This window comes from Aphelocoma coerulescens, chromosome 2, assembly GCF_041296385.1.
Source record: "Aphelocoma coerulescens isolate FSJ_1873_10779 chromosome 2, UR_Acoe_1.0, whole genome shotgun sequence".
Classification (NCBI taxonomy): domain Eukaryota; kingdom Metazoa; phylum Chordata; class Aves; order Passeriformes; family Corvidae; genus Aphelocoma; species Aphelocoma coerulescens.
The window spans coordinates 144,904,975-144,917,963 of NC_091015.1; positions in this window are offsets into that span (position 1 = coordinate 144,904,975).

The window sequence follows — 12,989 nt, forward strand, 5'->3', positions numbered from 1 at the left end:
AAATCTGCACCTTGGCTATTAAGGCTTGAAGATGTAGTGCTCTAAGCTGCTGAAAAAGTATCAAATCCTTCAGCAAAGGATTTATCAAAACATTTAAATGAACTCCTAATAATGTGGAGCTAGTATCCTTGATAATATGGTTTCTTACGAAGTAAAATAATAATGTAGGATTTTTGAAACAATTCAACTCTTGGAGTCTACTACTGTCACTGTGCTTTTTCATCTCAGGAAATTTCTGGGGACTATAACTGGTGAAGATTTATTTCATTGTGTACTTCTGAGGAAAAACCCATGTTAGAAAACAAGGGCTTGAGCTGTGGCAGATGGTGCTTTTCTGAAGAAGAAATTAGTGTTTAATAAGGATTGTAATAGTGCAAACCAGATGTTCATCTCACATTTAATCTTTGAAAGGATTTGGGACTATGCCATATAGATACATATGTGCATCACAGATCTTGAAAAAATACACAACTGGATCCCCAGGGGCTCATTAAGGGAGGAGTAACTTTCTGTGAGACATCACACGCCACTGAAAAAACAAGGTCTGTTTAAACTGTGACTAAAGATCTCCTAGGAACTCCCTTTCACCTCTCACATGGATAGAGCAGCAGTCCAGAAGAATAAGGGTAGCAGCAATCTAGTTTTCCAAGCAAAATGGTGACTCTGGTTTCATAATTTTGGGAAATAATACTTAGCTAAGGAAGAAAGGCTCATCAAGAAATGCTACTCTTACTGGGCTTTGTCTAGCTCTGCACTGGGATGCAGATGTGAGTTCTTAGACAATCATACTTTGTGACTTCCAACAAAACACAAAGCTGTAGACACTTTGCTCCTGCTACATGACAGCCTCTCAGCCTACAGTGCGCTGTCCCTGTTTCTTCCTGTGCAGTGGAGAAGTGTTCCCACTCCTTGTCCTTCCACCTGCAGCTGAGCTACCTGAAGGCTCAGCCTCATAGTAGGTGCTCCTGGCAGGGCAGAGGCCCGAGGTCAGAGCTCCCAGCCTAGTGCTGAGGTCTTGCAACAAGGCTGTTCTAAGCCACGTGTGGCTGTCACTCCCTGCCTGTGCCACCGACCCCTTCCCACAGTGACACACGGCCTCAGCTGCCTGCGGACAGCACAACTGTGCCTGTACTTCCCCACAGGTACAAGCCCCTCTCGCCATGCATCCCCAGGGCTGGCTGGTGTCAGAGTGGCTTCACTGGCAGTGGTGTAGAAGATTATTATCCTGGCCTTGTTTACCTTTCACACTTGCAGTAAACAAGCCCTTGCTTCCAACCAAGATTCTCTGCTTTACTATCTTCACTTAGCAAAACCACACCTTGCTGTAGAAAATCAGCCATGGATGGATAAATGTCTACCCACCTGGGAGAAATCCAATTTAAAATGCAGATGGCCAGTACTCCATCTGCAGTGCAGCCCTGCAGCTCCAGCAGCTCCTCCCAGTGCTGGCAGCAGTGTCCTGGGACAGACAGAGGCACCCATGCACCCTCTGAAAAGAGTTACTCATTTGGTTGTGCTGCAGGCCTGGCTCCTTGCAGGGTGGGTAAAATTCAGGGGTTTTGTCCTATGTCAGGGGCCTGGAAGCACCCATGGCTGCTGACCTGGGAGTGAGAGGAGGCGGGAGCCCCGTAGGAAGAGGCTGCTTCTCCAGCAGTGGCTGCTGACCTACTTCAGTCCTTACTACTGCAGCAACTACAGTTATACTTTATTTTCAGTTTTTTAAACAAGGATTTTGTCAGAGCACTGAAATAATGACCAAGAGGCTGAGCATTTTAGTTAGCTCTGCTATGATTACAAGTCTCTTTCCTGCAAGCCAACAGGGAGACCAAGTGGCTACACGCTCCATTTGTTGAGGAAGCACCTCTGAGTTCCTGCTGCCCTCCTTTCTCACATCTCTGCAGGCCTGCCTCAGCATACAAACAAATTCAGAAAGCAAGGATGCTCAAGTTATGTGAGGCACATTGGAGAAGCACACAGAAAAATATCTTACCTAAGAGTCCATGGTGGGTGTAATTGCCAGGATGTTTTTTCTGGGCATGGCATTTGTAGTTCTGCCTATTGCTGGGGCATTTAATGCCATGGTTGTTTTTGCAGTCAGAGTTCAAGGTATACTACATGAAAAAGTTTCCAATATGTATTGTATAAACACACCAAAAAATTTACATTAATTAATAGGTTTTTAATTAAGAGGATGAGATATATCTTGCACACTTAAATTATTTTATAACTGACTTACATAAATTTCTTTGCTATTAGTAATTTGTAAATCAATTAAATATGTCCACACAGGTTGATATAAAAGGCAAGAATGATTCTCAGATTGCTTGTCCTTTCATTCCAGTTCAAGGTCTCTTCGCAGTGGGGCCAGACACCATCCTGTAAACAACAGGGTTATCTTTTCCAGCTTATTGTTTTCTTATGACTCAGATACAAAACTGAACTACTGTCATTCAGTTCTGGAGGAAATGCTTTAGCTTAAAATGCTCCCACCAGAGTTCATGCTGAGTTGCCTCACCTTGCAATTAGAGCAGGTGAGGAGTGCACATAAATGATTACTGACGTCTTTAGGAGCTCAGCTGATGCAAGGTTAGTTACTTAACTCAGTTATCTGCTGGAGCCCTTGAACTAAAATAAAGGTTATTCTCACTGACAGCATCTTTTGTGTGTGCAAAAGCACAGAAGAACTCATTAAGGACTTTTTTATTTGAAATTCTTAGGAGTTGCACCAAAACTCTGCAGCTGCTAAATGTGTCCTTCTAGAGTTGGAATTTAATGAATTTAAAATTGTTGTTCACTACCGAAAAGAAGAAAGAAAGAAAAAAAATCTTCAATGTCACCATCTAACATTATTGAAGAATTTGGAAGGCAAATAGGGGTTTTTTTCCAATGTGAAGATATTTTCAAGTTTTTCCAGCTTTTCTGGGGTTCTACAGAGGCATTGCATCTTGTACTGTCAAGCAAATCTTACTTCTGTAAAGAATTTCCTAAGGACAATAGTGTGAAAGCACCTGTGATCTCAGAAGTGAGATTTACTTTAGAGAGACCACACCAGTATTCAGAGCCTTCCAGCACAGGCTGGGAACATGGGCTCATTTCTGACCAAGTCACAGCTGGCACTACACCTGAAAATCAGCAACATCCTCTACCTCTTTAAGTCTCTAAGGCTTAAAAAGGGCAATAAGATTCTCCTTCTTCGTGCCTATTGCTGTTAACATGGAAAAGTCATACCAAATTTCAGCTAACTGGTCGAAACTGTAGAAACATCCCTCTGTGCTCGTTCATCCCAGATGTGGCTGTCCATTATCCTTGTTCCTCATTCATGAAACATCTAAGCAATGAACCTTGTGGGACAGAAGCAATGATTTTCCTTGTGCCTAAAGAGCTGTTGTAGCATTTCAGGCAATGTCTAAGCAGACAATTTGAACAGCATGTGTGTTTATGATTTTGTTGGCTGCAGAAGAGTGGTTCTTCACCTTTATCCTGGATCCTGTCCTGAAGGACTCCAACACTATGCAGTGTCCAATGCAAACTAATGTGCTGGCAGGGCCTGCCACTGCAAGCCGGTGTGCAGAGGAAGGTGCTCACAGAGCAATCCCAGTGACACACACGTGGGAATATTCAAGGGACTTCTGTTGCTCATATGGGTTGCCATTAACAAACATGAGTCTTTATCATAAAGTTTATGACTGTGCCTACTACCCCATGTAAAGAAAGAGGGGAAGGAAGAAAGCACCCACTGCCTCTGTCAAGGTGATAATTCCCACTCCAATGAATATTAGTCTTTTTTCTCCCTACTGCTTGCATCCTTCTCCCTCCCTCCTATCCTCCCATTTCCTTCCGCCACTACAAAGCCCTTCAAAGATCAAAGTCATCATTGACCATGAGTTTCCACAATGTTTCTGCTTCGACATTGGCTGGGAGCCAGCTGGCATGTGTTAAAAACCATCATCAGAATCTGTTTAATTACTGTTCCCAGTGCAGTGTTTTAACAAAACACTGGGATGGACACAGTTCCAGCAAGCTGATGCCCAGTGATGAAACACTGCAGCAGCACAGACATGACTTTGACATTTGCTGTTTTAATTCTTTTTTATTCCATACTATTAATCCATTTTTTGGCCTGTTTTGAAAAGATGCCTTTGCAAGAACAGTAAAAGGATATCTCTATTATTTTCCTCAATTTAGTATAAATTTACTATTAAAATAGGTCCCATGTAGATTTGGATGCAAAATATATCATTCACAAAAGAAGACATTCTTTCTACTATGTTTCCTCGATCTGTGACCTGTTCTTGGATAAGGACACTCTCCTGGCTAGCCTTGGAGCTGCATGTTGGTGTGATGATCAGCTGCTCCAGGCAGTGCTTGCAATTCATACACTTGTTAAATTAAGCCCATTGTGGCTGTGGCTAAGCCTTTTCCTGACCTTTGATATATGTCTTGACTTCTGGTCCTCCCCAGAATCACTAGATGGTTCCTCTGGCTCACACCTTCTCTGGGTTCTACCCTGATCCAGGACCACGTGTTCTCGCTGCCTCAGGAAATCAGGTAACAGAGGTCAGGTCAGTCATGCTCCACGTAGACAGTGGCTATCTTCACTGAAGGGCCTCATGCTGTACATCTCTCTAGCCAATGGCACACATTTCCTTTCCCACCATGGTCTCAAACACCTGCAGCCAGCCAGCCTGGGCACATGCTGCCTCAGTGAGCAACACAGTCTGGCACCAGTGTGCTCACAGCTACCATTACCACTGTAACAAGACAACCAAAACCTCTACCCTCTTCAAACTGTGCAGCTGGACACCCTTCAGGTCAATCTGCACATTGTGTCTAAGACTTTGCAGCTCCAGGGACTCTGCCTGTGAGCCTCTGTGGTTACACTCACTTGGTCAGACTTGATCTCCTTGAGCATCTGCACTATTGCCCAGAATTATACCAAAGGATTGACAGCTGCAATGCTCCAAACCAAGTGCATCCAAACCATGGAAACTCAAAGATTACCTGGTGTAGGAGAAGTCTGAACTATCTGGTAGTAGGAGAGCACCCATCCCAAAGTGCAAGGGAAAGGCAGCAGTTTCACTGTGCCACTCAAGATGGAAATTACATCTGTGAGGCAGCAGCACCATCCACTGAGAGACAAAATCAGAGCAGTCTCTAGTCGATGCACAAGTTATCTCTGTTTTGAGGAGTGAAACTGTGTTCTTATGACCACTTTGACCACTGCTATAACCACCTGTTATGCTTCTTGTCACCCAGAAATTTAAACTGCAGGTGCCCAGGATGGGATGGCAATGACAAGGCAAGTCCTGCAGTTGAGAACACTGCTGTCCTGGCAGACATGTCCCGCAGCTGAGGACATTGCTGTCCTGGCAGATGCATTCTCCTGTGAGCCAGGGAACCACTCCTGCTGCTCTGCAGTGGACAGCCTCTTTGGCAGCTCGAGGGACTGTGAATAATCCTTTTGAGCTCCTGCCACCAGTCCCAAAGTGTGATCAGTACACAATGACGCCAATGGCATAGTGTGACCCTTCTCCTGCTTTGAGTGGCTGGGCTTGAACAACAGTGACAAGAAAGAGCTGGAATGTAAGGCACATTCAAAGGGCTCTCTCCTTCACACAGATCTCATGAGAGGAATGCAGTCACCCCATCAGATCCCAGGACAGTGTTGCACACAGGTCATGTATTAGGGACATACTGTCATGGCATCTTCACCTTGCCCCTGTCTCATGCGACAAGTATATCTTCTAGTCCTGCTTCCCTCATTCCGTCACACAGCCCGATGTGGAACTCAGCCCTGAGAAGCCTGACTCCCAGCATCTTGCCACAGGGTTTTACCCATGCCAGGAGCAAAGAGCCTGGGGGAAAAATGTGCCTTCAAGACAACCATGATGCTGGACTGAGACCCTCAGCATCCAGGGTCCCCCAGCGGGGCACAGCACAATGTGGTGGCCGGGGCTTGCAGCACTGTCCCCGGTGACATGGTCATTTTAATAACTCCTCTGCTGCTCCTTCTTGTATACTAATATGCTTCATCTCCTCCATGGAGGATTTAATTGAGGGTTAACTGCTCAGAGCTTTTGTTCAAAAAGACATCAGAATCTTCAAATCCTTGGTCACCCGATCTCAGCAGGTAGGGTCTGAAAAACTATCTGGGCATTATCCTGAGGAGGAGGGTAAAATCTTGCCCTTGGAGAGATCAAATGAGAATTTTACCATAGATTTTATCAAATCCCTGGAGGTGGGATTTCCCCCAGAGATTTCTTATGCCTTAACTGGGTGTTCAGTTAAAAAGACCGCACATGGTGCTGTCTGACTGGTGTTTAACTTTTCGGCTTCCAAGATTTGCTTGACCTAAGACGAGAGCTATGAGTGGAGGCGAGGAAGGGGAGACAGGCTGGGCAGGAAACAGAGTCCAGTGAACTTCTACAAACCTTAAACAACTGCAGTTGGCTGGGATTCAGTATGTGAGATGGATCAAGGTTCAGGCTGATTTATTTTATCTGGAATTGTTTCACATCTCTGGATGTAATGTGTGGGGTTGGCTCTCGCTCCAAAAGCAAGTGGTCTTCTGAAGAAGGCTTTCAAGACAATCTTTCATTTATCTGTAGTGCAGCATTTGCCTTCTCCACATTCACAAATTTGGAACTAATTCCCTGTATGACATAACATTTAATGAGTTTGTCTCCTGAATTCTGCAAAGCATTTAAAATACTTTGATGGCATTTTCTCTTTAGTAATTAATGTCTTATCAGTGAGTTTTGCAGAGAACAATGGCTTGATTCTCCTTCAATGCTGTTTTACATCTCTGTAGCTTCACTGACTACAAATGAGTTACTCCTGCTTCACATAGGGGGAGATGAGAATTAAGACCTTAAGCCTACTACTATTTAATCACATGCTTTGAACCAATTTTCTCTCATTCAGAATCTATCCCTTGCTTGCAGCCCTGCATAATTGCCATTTTACTATCTTAGAAAGCTGGTCATTATCGAGAACATGTGTACTAAGTACTCTTTGATTTAAGAAACCCGAAATGAGGGATACTCCAGCCCAGGGAAGCCCCACACCACACCACACCACACCACACCACACCACACCACACCACACCACACCACACCACACCACACCACACCACACCACACCACACCACACCACCTCATGGCATGGTGGTCCTTCTCACCCGGGTACCAGACTTCCCCTGGAGACAGTTCTACAACCTCTGAGGGACAGTGGTTATTAGTTCATTTCACCCCTAATAAGCAGCCTTTTCTACATACCTGAGGAGTTTGCAGTTAGACTCAAAAAATAAAAGCTTGCTGCAGGAAAACGAAGCTTTCTCTCTAGCATGAAAAGTCCAGCTGCATTTTCTCTTGAAAACGGCCAGACCATGGACTCTCCTTGTACTGTAGACTAATTTGTTTTGATGCTCACAGGATGTATATCCTGAAATTGGAATAAATATGCTGAAACATGCATAACCTGGACACATCTTTATTTAATTCTTTTGGCTCTGGATCCAGTTCCATCCTGAGAAGGCAAAAGCAACACCAACAGAGAGAGAAACAGAAATGCAAAAAACCCAGATAGCTGTGATGACATAGACAGATGCTCACTTGCTGTTGGAATATATATTTATTTAAAATACATTTATATCTGAACAACAAAGTAGGAGCAGGCAAGAGGTAGCAGATACTGTTTTAAAATACTTTCATTAATTGCATACAAATCTGGACTAACTTTAGCATGTTCGGTGAATTAAATGGGCAAGTACTTCAGGATCTGTTTACTCTCATAAGTTAGGAAGCGATACATGGTGTCAGCTAATTCTGGTGATTTTTTCATGTCTGTAAGCATTCCTCATATAGGTACAGATTTCCAGGGCCAGACAACAGAAATTAGTTAAATGGGATACGTTGGGCATTATATATTAAGAACAACATTAAGAAAACCTTTGCTATAAAAGCATTTAAGCTACAAAACAAAGTGCTTGAAGTTGAAAAACATCAAAATTAAGGCTGTCCTTGCAACTAATGCTCTATGATACCATCTTTAATTATAGTTGTCTGTGTCATTGTCTCCATAGCTTTAAATTTCTGCAACAAAATACTGCATGGATCTTACTGCTGCATGGATCTTATTGACAACATTATCTCTCACTAAAAAGCCTATTATTTATACTGATCACCCAGTGCAGAGCGTTGGGGCCAACAGACATCTTCCCTTTGCTATTTGCTGACAGCACAGGAAGATGGTGCCTTACCTCTGGTGGGGTAATTTCAAAGTCTGGAGGAGAGCACAGTTGTTCAATGATGGACAGTTACCATCTTGTCTTGGTCAGGGCTGCATCCTTCCCCTTCTCCTCCCAGCCACCCCAGACACTGCATGGTCCTGCGTTCCTCCCTTGCTGCCCCCATGGGTATCATCTACCATGGGTCTGATGTCCTGGCATTTGCTCCGTTGTGCCAATGTCTCCCTCCACCCTTGGTCCTGTCCTTCTTCCTCCCCATATCCCCCCCTCCATATCCCCCCTATCATTATTACAATTACTATTACTATTATTACTCTTCTTCTCCTTCTCCTCCTCCTTCTTCTTCTTCCTCTTCTTCCTGTTCCTCCTCTTCCTCCTCTTCTTCCTCTTCTTCTTCTTCTTCAGTCTCCAAGTCTTACAACCACTGACCTTCTCTTTATTCCTCCCTTCTCTTCCCCCTTGCTGCACAGGCACACACAGCAGGCCCTGTCTCACAGGTGCTAAGGGGAACTCTAAAGCCAGCCCTTTTATTTGGAGACCAAGCAAAGAAGGATTTCTGTGGCTCTGAGCTGGAACATGTCTGGCTTAGACGGGATTTTTAGATGTCAGAATTTAACAAGTCTCTACTGAGCATGCACAAACTGCAAAGAGAGTAATGCTTAGACATGGTACAAAGCTGAGAATAATTTCCCAAATGTGTTGAAAAGAAAATTTCTGGTGTTTGGTTGAGTCCTTTTGCCAAATTTTTGTGCTTTCCTCCCATGCATGGAGGTAAAACATTTTCTCAGGGAAATATTGGAGGGAATTTGGATTACCATAGACAAAATAACATACTTTCTCCTAACCTTGCTCTTGGAAACAGATGCACCATTCTTGATAAAACTTGCAAAACAAAAATAAAATTAAACAAATGAAGTCAGCTGGAGGTTGATACCCAGTATAGGAAATTTCAGCTTGATGCATTCAACTTTGGCAAATGTATAAGCAACTGACAACAAGATATAATAATGAAAAAGTGTTGGGCAATCATTACACCTCTAATTCATAACTCCCACACATTTTAAGATAATGAAAATTACTCATGTTCATCAGGAATTGAATAGATGCCTCTGTTATTACTTGTATTATTCAGTTAGCAACAGCAGCCAAATGTATGTCTGCCTTTCATTAACTTGAGCAGTATACCTTGCAGTATTGAAATCTATTTCAATTCAACCCTTCTGTATTTTTCTCCTGGTGTACTGCAGACAAACCTTAACCATGATACGATCTTTTGGGATAATAAACTAAATCAACAACGCATTTCATTTGCAGAGATCATCACATATGAGACACTTTCAGGTATGCAAATGTCTCAGGCAAATACTGAGCCATGGCTCTAAATGGAACCATCAGAGATAAAGAAATATCTTTTCTATTTTAAAGGTACAGTTTGTCCTAATAAAAAAAAAGGGCAATAGCCTTGGCTAGGATTGTCAGAGTGGTAAATTTTATCCTGTTCAGGAAGCCAGCACAAAGTGACACTGAGTTTCTTACAGCAGTTAATGTCCAAAGACAAAGCTTCTGTACCCAGGATACAAGTGGGTTTTGGCCAAGTTTCATAATTTTTGGTAGTTCTAGCTGTCAGCACTGTCATTCACTTTACTTATAGTTCTTGGTAGGCATCTCCCCTGGAAAAGAGATCAGCAAGGCACTTGGGGCATGTATGTTACATTTAAAAGATTCAGCGTGTTGCTGAATAGCAGGGGATGGGCCCTACTCCAGGAGTCCTGCCAAAGCTGGACTTCAATGCCAGGTGTAAAGGCCATCTTTGAATCCAGATGAATGACTGGTTCAGGTGTTCCCCTCTAGGTAGGGGTCAGGACTTCCCAAAAGTAACTCTCCTGGAAAGCTGTCTGACCCCATTCTCAATGAGCACAGAAGACTCCAGATCCCCCTGCTGCCCTGCACATCCCCCTCTACATCCCCTCACTGGCGCAAAGCCCCCAGCCTGGGTGCATGTCCCTGTCTCTTTGCATTGATACTCACTCCTTTTGTTGCACAGTGACAAACACAAACTAGCCCCATTTGCAGGCTACTTCTGGACTGTTTCACCCAACCCACCATCTCATAGGAGGCTGCTGCTTGTGCTCTGCCTTTAATGCCAGCCTTTTATTTTTCTTATTACGTCTCCCTACCACTATACTTGTCCATGAAAAATGAACAAAAAAAAGTTCTGTCAGCTGCATGCTTCTGTTGCCAGTTGTTGCAGGCCAAGCTCAGACTTTCTGCTGCATTCATATAAAGCCCAGCATTATAAACCACCTTATAAACCCCATACAGACCAGTTGTGCAGCCCCAGTGGTGCCACAGCAGACACAACAAGCACTGGTTGCTCAGCAATGCCCTTAGCTCCTGCTGCGCTGTTGTTTCAGCTATCAGGGATGCCTGGTTTTGTGCAGACATGTTTTTTACTTCATATCTAACCAAAATAAAACTATAGATACAATAAAAATTAAACAACCTGCATATCTCTGTGATTCAGAAACTGCATAGCAAAAGAGGCCTCTGGATCAAAGAGAAGCAAGCATGTCCTAGGGTATTTTGGGGATGCTTAGAAAAGCTACCCTTTAGAACAAGAGCCTGTTGAGGAAGGATGCATGTTCATGTAATTACACTGTTAAGACCTGATGCAGAAAAGAATAATTCACTGATGTGTTACCAAAAATTGCTGGCACCTCTCCTGTGGTTCAATGGCCCCATGAGTACCAGTCCCACCCTATCACATCCCTGAATTCAGACCATAACACAGAAATGAACACAACTGCACTTACAGGTATTGCAGACATTTTTATAGAAGAGATGAGCAGTTCTCAAATTGTTCTTAAATTAGAAGCATAAAATTTGGGAGTTTGGGGATGTGGTAATAAATCTTTTTAAACTGTCCTACCAACACATTTTAGCAAGTTTTTTTCAGATCATTGCCAGTGTGGGTTCAAACGGATTTAACATCAGCTGCTTTCTTCCTTTTCACAGGTTCTGTCCCTCTTTGAATAAGTTATTTGAGAAAATTTGCCACCTCTTATGATCTTTGAATGTGATGCCAAGGCTATCCCATTCTGGGCACAAATACAACCATCAGTCATTTACATAACAAACAGCTCTGGCCAACACCAGCTTGTCACCCACTGCAGTGTGAGGTTCAGGGCTGTGCTTTGGGCCAAGCGTTCTCAACCACAACTTGTATTATTGAACAAATCTTAATAGAGAAATGGCATGATTAGGAACTCTCCTCCCCATGTAGATCTCTTTCTTTGGTGCTACTTGTTGTGCAAGTCCCCTGCAGGATTGACCATGCAAAAATGAATGCTTGGGAAGCACTCAAAAAATTGTGATGCATCCTTATCCTTAATGGTGCCTTGGCCATAGGCTGGAAAACTTTTTCCCAAGATTTCCCAACTTGCTTTTTTGCACAGCTCCCATGTGCTTCTAACCATGACTCTTCCCTAAAATTCCAGTAACTTTCCCCTTAGGAGAGACCCAAAACTGAACTTTCAAATTTGGTAGACAACTGGGTCTTTTCTGTAGTTGATAACCACACACGACATGCTACACATGAGGTCCTCTTGCATTCTTCCACCATATAATACATTTTGAAAAAAAAATGGCCTTTGGTGAAGTTTGTCTCAATCCCACCTAAATCCCACCCCTGCCTGGTTTGCCTCAATGTCGGTGTACTGACTGGGTGGCCCGTGTCCATTGGAGGGCTGGAGGCGAACACTGCCTGACAGTCCGCATAAGAAATGCCCAGGCCTGCAGCTGCTTCTCCATGGGACCCCATGAGGAAATGCTCTTAGTGCTGTACAGTGCTCCCAGATAGAAGACTCAGGAGAGTGGGGAGGGAGTAAGTGGAACCCAAGACAATATTTTTTTATTTCTGTGAATTACAAGGGTTATTTGTTTTCTATTCTTTAATCCTCATGCTCATTTCTATCTTTTCAAATCATCTGTCTGGCTTCCAGTCTTTAGTTCTGCTCCTTCTGGCATTAATTTGTGCGTTTATCTTCATGTTTAGCATTAGATATTGTCCACACCGAGGCTTAAGGATTTGTGTAAGCCTTTGGAGGTTCTGCAAGTCTTAGCCCCAGATCCTTCAAGGGCTCTGCCCATACGTACACTGGTGGTCCATGAGGAGCCCATTTGTTGCCATCATCTTTGCCTGAGGAAGGTCTTCTCTTCACTTGCTGCAGGTGATGCTTTGATTGTTGATAGATTCTGCCAAGTATGTAAAACTGATAATCATGGATTGTAACATGGAAGTAAAGCTGAGCTTGGTTTATATGTTAAAAGACATGCCTGTTAAAGAATGTCAAAAAAATACCCTACTGTAGTAGGGTACACCACCTGCCCCTTGGTGTTTGACAACCCTTAGGATGCCTCCCATATGCAGCATCTCCATCTTCACATTTGCTCTTTTATGGTATTGGTTTCTAATGTGGCGTTCTGTTTTCCTACTGTTAAGGAATGCTGTTTCTGGTTTCCGCCTTGACTGGGGGCAAGTTGCAGCCTCTTCATCTCTCCCCTACCGGCAGTCTGCGCTGCCTGTAAGACCCCATGCCTATGTGAGGTCCTACAGATTTTGCCCAAACAGTTTTACTCCCTTTTCTTCACTGTACTTTACTCACCCACATCAAACAGTGCTGAAATTGTTGCTTAGTTGAATTGAAATCTGGCTGCCTACAAAGGAAGAGGATACACAGAA